General features: G+C 33.7%; 1 pseudogene across 1 annotated transcript; it reads left to right on the top strand.

The window, feature by feature from the left end:
* The first annotated feature begins 2,772 nt into the window (after positions 1 to 2,772).
* LOC149539353 (1-aminocyclopropane-1-carboxylate synthase 7-like) lies at positions 2,773 to 5,051 on the top strand (annotated as a pseudogene). The gene is made up of 4 exons (XR_016355893.1): positions 2,773 to 3,062; positions 3,495 to 3,626; positions 3,900 to 4,060; positions 4,174 to 5,051. The product of XR_016355893.1 is annotated as a 1-aminocyclopropane-1-carboxylate synthase 7-like (transcript).
* The last annotated feature ends 3,315 nt before the right edge of the window (positions 5,052 to 8,366 follow it).

Below are 8,366 nucleotides of genomic sequence, written 5' to 3'. Positions count from 1 at the left end.
TTGAGGGTTGAAAACCCCCCTCCTTACACATATGTGCACATATGTACATAAATACATGTGTTTATGTTTATGTAGGTTAAAATGAAAGAGGTAAATATATGTAGTAAGCTTATGTCCCTAGTTTAGTTGTTTGCTAAATGTTACATGTGTTATTTTACTACTAGCTTTATTCTCTATGAATAAAGCATATAGTTTATAGCATGAACGTAAACAAAATTTATAGTTTTGTGAATCCATGTGAAGGATGGAATAGAAAGTATTAGTTGATAAAGATTATAGGTAAATATTTTTAGTTAATCAAATTTCTCACAATTTATTTTTCATATAAATTTAGTTATAACATTTGCACCTTAATTGGATAAAAGATAACTATTTATTTTGGGAAAATCCTTTAACATTTGATTTGCAACAGGTACACTTACTAATAATTTTTATTGATGTTAAATGGGTTTTTAATCCTAATATAAACTTAGAGATCACATGTAGCACAATATGTTCGTAATGGTTTTATCATTAGGACCCTTAATAGGGAAGTTCTACCCCTAAGACACTACCACATTTCTTCAATGCCATGATCTCAATGATCCAATAAAGGCCCACAACTTATGACTGCAATAACTCAACAAAGACACACATCATGTAAGTATGTTTTTCCAACAAAAATGTGAACTTAATGATTGCTACACCAATATTACTACTTGATCATTATGTTGCCCATATGCACTTATAAATAATAACTAATTAGACAATCTAAACAATGTATTTCCCTAGAAGTGAAGACTAACAAGATCTCTTTGTATTATTTTCTATTATTCTTAATATGATGCATGCTTATTTGTACACATTTCTTAGTAGAATTGAAACAAGTTTTAGGAACACAACATATCATGATATATTCAAAATTCTAATTAAGAACTATACATTCAAAGTACAAAACCATACATCTTACCAACATGTTAACTGAATAAAGATACATGACTTGTAAACCTAATGATTTAATGAGTGGTTAAACCTTAATGACTCTACAATAATAGCATTATGACTTGATCATTAAACTATACCCTTGTTGATGCACACGTATTAATATAAATAAAAGCACACATCTTATGAAGATGTTAACCAAAATAGACTTACAAACCTAATGATCTAACTAATGTCTGAACCTTAGTGACCACAACAATTCTATGAGTTGAGTATTACACCATACCCTTGTTGTTGATGGACATTAACCATCTAAGCAACAAAATATTTGCCTATAAACAAGGATCTCGAATTATTCCTTTCAATCTTCAATTAGCCATTACAAAAACATGCTCAATTTCTACGTGTTCTTCGGCATAGTCTGTAGGAGTTTTAAGGAAGTAACAGACACAAGAAGTGTTTGATTAGGAAAGAAACTCTTCATTTAAATACTATTATTTCTAGAGTAGACTATAGTCCAAATGAATAATTTGATGCATTTTAAGTCGATTTAATTTGGACTAATATATCCTCCGTGAAATCTGATTAGATTATGGAAGACACCCACAAACTGTTTTAAGAGCCAATTTCAATTTGTCTGCAGTACGACTTGGAAAAAAATCAATACAAACGACTGTTCAAGGTTGGACCATGACTGAACTGTATTTACCCGAACGTAGTAATTTTAATATGACCCTTTTTAGGGCTTGACAAATCCGACTTTTCACAGACAACAAACCCCACGCCCTCTTGACATTTTAAACGTCTTTGACGGATAAAATAGTTCCACAACATTCAGGACTTTTGATTCGTATATTCAAAATAGTTCCACCAAGTATTCGACTTTGAAACGACTAAACAGCAGACAAGAGTGAATAAACATGAGAAATGTATTTTCATTTTTATAACCGTGGATTTCGCTATAATTTATACTCTTATCCTAATTTCAATATTACTATTTGCAATGGCATAAAGCAGTAGCTCTTTGCGCCAGATAAAACTTTAAGGGTTCGTTTGGTTCTGGAAGATGATAGGAATTGGTTTTTTCAAAATCCGAATTTGAAAATTTGTGCATTTGTTTCAAAATTTGCAAAATGGAATTAGCATACGAGACTTCCAATTTTGTCTCAAAACCAGGTTTTCCGACTTCCTAAAAAAAGTAGGAATTGAAAATCAAAACCTGGTTTTGATTTTTAAGGAGTGTAAAAACAATAGATTGGACTATTTTTTGAAATTTGCTTTCAACTCCAAGCTTACGCATAAAAATCTGTCTTCACACGCATCTTCCAAGTGAAACAAACGGTTTCAAGAAAATCTCAAAAATTGGAATGAAGATATACAAAACCTTGATTTGGCTAAATCAAGATTTGTACAAATCGAGATTTTTTAAATTCCACGAACCAAACGGACGACCCAAAATTATAATAGCTGTATTCAACTGCTAAATAGCTGATCAATAACTAAGGGATAGTCAAAAACTATAATAGCTGTATCCAACTGCTAAATAAATGATCAATAATTAATTTTTTTTTTGTCTTTTGTGATTATTAAAGACCGTATTTGCCTACAGCTCAATTGTCTGTACATAGAATTATAATACATTCTCACGTTCACATTTATTTGTTTGGTCAGTAAGGGACCGCCACCTGGTACTTGTGTCCCCTTAGGGCAAGTTCAGGGAAGGTGACATTGCGCCCACACGCTTTTGACTTACTGTAACGAATTCAAGCATATAAGAGGGATTGTGCGACAAATTTTATATCACTTGGATTTGAGCTTTCTTGCAGACGAAGGCAAACCAAAGTATTTTAAAAAGAGCTTTGTGTGTTTGAGAAAGATATATTTCACTAGAGTTTCTGATTGTGTGTTTCAATTGTTTTTGGGTTACAATGAGGACCATCTTATGCGAAGAAAACATGAACTGCCTTAGTGCAAGTTTCGATAATGTTGAGAGTGAAACAAGTCTGTCTAAAATGGCAACTGGTAGTCTACATGGGGAGGATTCACCTTACTTTGCTGGGTGGGAGAAGTATAGAAATGATCCATATGATGAAAAGCTCAATCCCCATGGGGTTATCCGGATGGGCTTAGCAGAGAATACGGTAGGGCAAAATAGCCCAACAACATGTTTTTGTTTATTTTGTAGGAACTCAAAAGTATTTATTCTCCTTTTAAGGACGTTGAATTTTATAGTTCATAGTATTGAGATTTAGAGTATTTTTGGAACTATACCATAGTCCATGATTAATATTTCATATTTCTGATAATAGAATCGCCAAGAAAAAAATTCTTACCTGCACACTCACATTGGATTTTTTGTGCACACATTGAGAATATTTCCATATTAAGTTAGAAAGTGTTAGCTTTGACAGCCTATGGCATTTGTGTGGACCTTTTTTGGATAGTTTTGGATGTGCTTGTTTCTATCTTATGAGGAAGATTGAGAATGATGCTAAAAATGAAGAAAATAAATGACGTACTTTCAATTATTTTGGTTTAGATTTCTGAATTCCACTATTTTATTTTCTTTGCAGCTTTCATTCGATGTGATGGAAAAGTGGTTGATAAAGCACCCAGAGGCAACAATTACTTCTGAACAGTGTTCGGATTCATTCATGGACTTGGCACTCAATCAAGATTACCATGGATTATCAGAATACATAAAGGTAATAATAAGCTTCAAAGGCTGGATGGGCTTTATTGTCTATGTTTGAAGTTTGAATGGGTTGACTTAGAATGTGATTGTCGGTATATTGAAAAAGTTTTAAGATTCAAAATAAAATAGAAAATTAAAGAATAAATCTAAAAGAAAACCATCTTCATGAAAATCTGCCAAACAAATATTTTGTGGAACACCAAAGATTAGAATAATCCTTCCTATTGTATATACCAAACTTTAGGGCATTTTTTTTTATGGTTTTTGTGAATTGTCATTACAGGCTATGGCATATTTCATGGAAGCATTGAGGGGATGCAAAGCGAAATTTGATCCTGACAGAATAGTAAATGCTGCTGGATCAGCTGCAGCTAATGAGGTGCTAATGTTTTGCCTTGCTGATCCAGGAGATGTCTTCTTAGTACCATCTCCTTATTACCCTGCGTAAGTTGGCTTCACTGAAATGATGGTTTTTAATCTTATATTGGCTTTTAGTGTTACAATAATGATGAATAGTTGCATACTGTTGTTATCTAAAGTTATTCTTTTTACTGTAGTTTTGATAGAGATCTGAGGTGGCGCACAGGAGTAGAGATTGAGCCAATCCATTGTCACAGCTCAAACAACTTTCAAATCACCAAATCTGAAGTGGAATCAGCATACAAGAGAGCCAAAGATCTCAACAAGAAGGTGAAAGAAATTCTCATAACAAATCCATGCAACCCACTGGGGACAATATCAAGTGTTGAGACATTGAAGATGCTGTTTGCTTTTGCAAACAAGAAGAAAATACATCTTGTCTGTGATGAGATTTATGCTGGCTCTGTCTTCAATTCTTCAGAATTTCACAGCATTGCAGAGATTGTTGCAGAGGAAAATTATACCCCAGATAATGTGCACATTGTGTAAAATTTATCAAAGGATGTGGGTCTTCCAGGCTTCAGAGTTGGGACAATTTATTAATATAATGATAGTGTGGTTACAACAGCTAGAAGAATGTCAAGTTTCACCATGATTTCTACTCAGACTCAGCATTTATTGTCCTCTATGCTTTCTGATCCAGATTTCGTTAATTATTACGTAGCTGAGAATAAGAAGAGGCTGCAAGAAAGGCACAGTTTAATTGTGGCAGGGTTTAAGAGAGCTAGCATTAAAGTCTTAGAAGGGAATGCAGGCTTTTCTGTTGGGTAAATATGAGTCATCTGCTTCCATCAAATGACAAAGAGGGAGAGATAGAATTATGGAAGGGTATTTTGTACGAGGTCAAACCGAATATTTCTCCAGGATCCTCATTCAAATGCATGGAACCTGGCTGGTTTAGAGTCTACTTTGCTGAAATGAATATTTCCATCATGGAAGTTGCTTTGGAGAGACTTCAAAAATTTGCCGAGACATACCAAGCCATGCATTAACCTTAGGTAATTCTGTGATCTCAATAAAGAGGGATTTCAAAGTTGAAATTAAGTGTTCCTCCTAGGCCTCTTCTTTCACTTGGAAATTTTCTTTCTCTTGGAAATTTTGTTAAAAAATTCTTTGACAAGGCCAAACTGAGAAATATTCAGTTTGGCCTCGTACAAAATACCCTTCCATAATTCTATCTCTCCCTCTATGTCATTTGATGGAAGCATATGACTCATGTTTACCCAACAGAAAAGCCCTGCATTCCCTTCTAAGACTTTAATGCCAGCTCTCTTAAACCCTGCCACAATTAAACTGTGCCTCACTTGGAATGTTTAAAGCAGTGAGTTCTCTTTAGGGAAACCCTGGTTCAAATCTTCAGAGGGAAATTTTTGTGGAATTCTAAGTTGTGATTCTTGGTCTTCCATTGATTGTATTTATCTCATTGTAAAATGTGGATTCAAAGTGATGAATCTTGTTCTTCAAGTTTTTGGTAAGGAGAAGCTTGTAAGCCTCATTTTGTTGCTCCAACGAACACAAGATTTGTAAATGATCTTCAATATAAAAAATATTTATTGTTATATTAAGTTTTCTTCAATCACTATGTTGTCTTTATGTATATTTTCCTTTGTGAGTTTTGATTACTAGTTTCAATTATTATATAGTTTCAATCTATTCAATTGAATTTGGTAAGATATTGTATGTACATCTATACACTTAAATTTATACTAGTATACATATCTTTTTTAATCAAATTATGAATATATTGTAAGGCCTCGCCCCGACCCATCCTAGCACCGATGATACATTATTATTTTGATACTCATGCTTTGTTATGTCAGAACATTATTGGATACACTGAACATTTTTATGCTATTTTACGATGTGTGATGCTTTACTTCAGTTACTTGATTTTTTCATTTAATGCTTATAAATATGTATAATGATGAAGAAAACGTATGCAACACTAACACTTTTGGTTATGCAAGTCGAAGGGTTAGAAATATGAGTAGAATTAAATAAACAACTATTTATTAAGAAATGGATGCTTTAATTTATATAATTCCTCTAATATGTAATTCACATTATGCATGTGGTTTTTGGACCTACTGATGTGTGCAATGAGTGTGCAAAAAAATTAGCCGAGACAACTCAATGGAAAAACGAAGCTAAATTACTTGTTAATTTTGTGCTAACCTTGTATTGTAATTCTTTAAAGGTTGTAATTTGATCTTACTATTCTCCTAACTTTTAATTGTTCTTAATAAGTCTTTAAATGCTTAGAAAAATTAAATTTAAGTACCCCTATGGGTAAGGGTATGGGTGGGGGTACTTTCCAACCCTTTAGCCTCCTAGGTTGACTCTTAAGGTCACTCAAAAACCCTATTTTAGGTTGACTTCGAAAATGGGTTGTTCTTTTCTTGGGTTAGTGAAACCAAACCCCCATCTTGAGTTACTTGAAGCCTAGTGGAGTTAAGGACCATACTTAGAGGCATTTTGGGAGGAGTTTTGGTTTTGTCACCCAATCCTCTAGTTTTGGAGGAAGTCTTGAAGATTGAAGGGAGAAAGGGTATTGTGTATGGGCCCCTACTTGTCATCCCATACCTTGTTGTTATTGAGAATTCTTGAATGTGGAAAAGAATGAAAATCCTTGTGGATATAGCCTCGAAAGGGCCTTGTGAAAGAATGGAAGTTCTTGAAGTTTTAGCCCCGAAAGGGCTATGTGATGGTATGGTGATTGACTTTGCCTATTGAGAAAATCCACCTTTCTCCTATATTGGTTCATTGTTGGACCTATTGTGCAACCGGGTGGGAATGCATGTTAATTTGCTTATCTTCTTGTGTTGTTTATCTCCATGTTGGTTCTTGCCTCTTCCATGTTTTCCCTTGATGCAATGAAGACATTTGATAAAAGTTCTCTTGTGAAAACCTTGAAGAAAACTCAATGAATTGTAATATTATGTAAGTTGTAATTGAATTTGATGTAGTGGCAAAGACATCGGGTTTTCTTACTAGTTCTTTCCCGATGGAGCCTTGAACTAGGATGGATAATAGAGGAAAGAAAAGATTATGAAATTCTCCTTGCAATGCTCTCATGTGGTTCCAAACTTTGGCATATGTATGTGAGAAATTAGAATGATAGTTAATGTCTTGAATTGGGAAATTCTGAGTTTCAATTATGAGAATGAAGGGCAATGGATGTGTTGAAGTTTCAATTCAATGTTTTGGACATTAACATGTAATAATAATCCTACATTGTGATCACCAAGCTAGCACTTTCATTATTAAGTTACATTAGTGATGCAATTAAATTTGATAAGAATTATTCATCACCTTTTTGAATTCTGAATATAGGTTCATAATTCCTTGATAAGATTCATTAAGAACAAGAGCAATTTGATTAAGAGGTTCTGAATTTCTTTGAATTTAAATAAAGAAGAAATAACACATACCTTGTTATGATGACTATATATAAAACATACAACCTTGCCTTTAGATGATTGAATTAACATGGACTATAGTAGAAAGAGAATTTTAATCCTTTGCATCTTTTTGCATTAGTGTGCTTCTTCATAGGAGCTCTATTACGCTAGAAATATCTAAACTCATCTTGCATAACAATGAACTCAGCAAGAAAACATGCTAGAATTTGGCAAAAGAAATTGGTTTTCAAATTATGCATCTCCAAGTCTAAAAACCCTCTCTGGAAAATGTATTGGTAAGTCTTAAATTTCCCCATGTCATAGAGAATATTCCATGAAATATTCTCTTTGAATTGCAAATCAAAAATCATTGTTAATTCACTAAATAAAATGACTTATATAAATTTGAATATATAACATCTAAATATATATATACAATGCTTTTAAATTCAATGCCCCAACTATAAAACTTTTGGCATTTAATTCCATAGGACTTATGATACAAGTCGAATCATATAGGAATTTCAAAAAAATATATATTTATAAAACTTCCACCCACCTGTCAGCAAGTACAGGGGTCGATCCATCATGAGGGAGGGCAGGAAAATGTTTAAAACTCTCTTTTTTTATTAACTAAACCGTCATGTCTTCTCCCCACTTAATGCTGACCTTGCTTCTTTTAGGGCGGGGCAAGTAATGTTTTAATTAAATAGGAGGGACGTACATACTCTCTCGTCCCCCCCATGACCTCCTCCAAACACAAGTCTCCGCCTGCGTGACATCTTCCCCATGCAAGACAATGGACAGGCCTGCCATGCGCAGGCTTGAGATAGCGTGGGGCAGGCCTAGGGTGGGGTAGGTATAGTTGGGTAGTGTAGGTTATATTTCCTTTTTTTTTTTTATGCATGTTTGATTAGTAAGTTTAATTA

This window comes from Cupressus sempervirens, chromosome 9, assembly GCF_028749045.1.
Source record: "Cupressus sempervirens isolate cs-2001-9-10 chromosome 9, ASM2874904v1, whole genome shotgun sequence".
NCBI classification, from domain to species: Eukaryota; Viridiplantae; Streptophyta; class Pinopsida; order Cupressales; family Cupressaceae; genus Cupressus; species Cupressus sempervirens.
The sequence above is the reverse complement of the archived record's forward strand: the minus strand, read 5'-3'. Positions and strand labels throughout refer to the sequence as shown.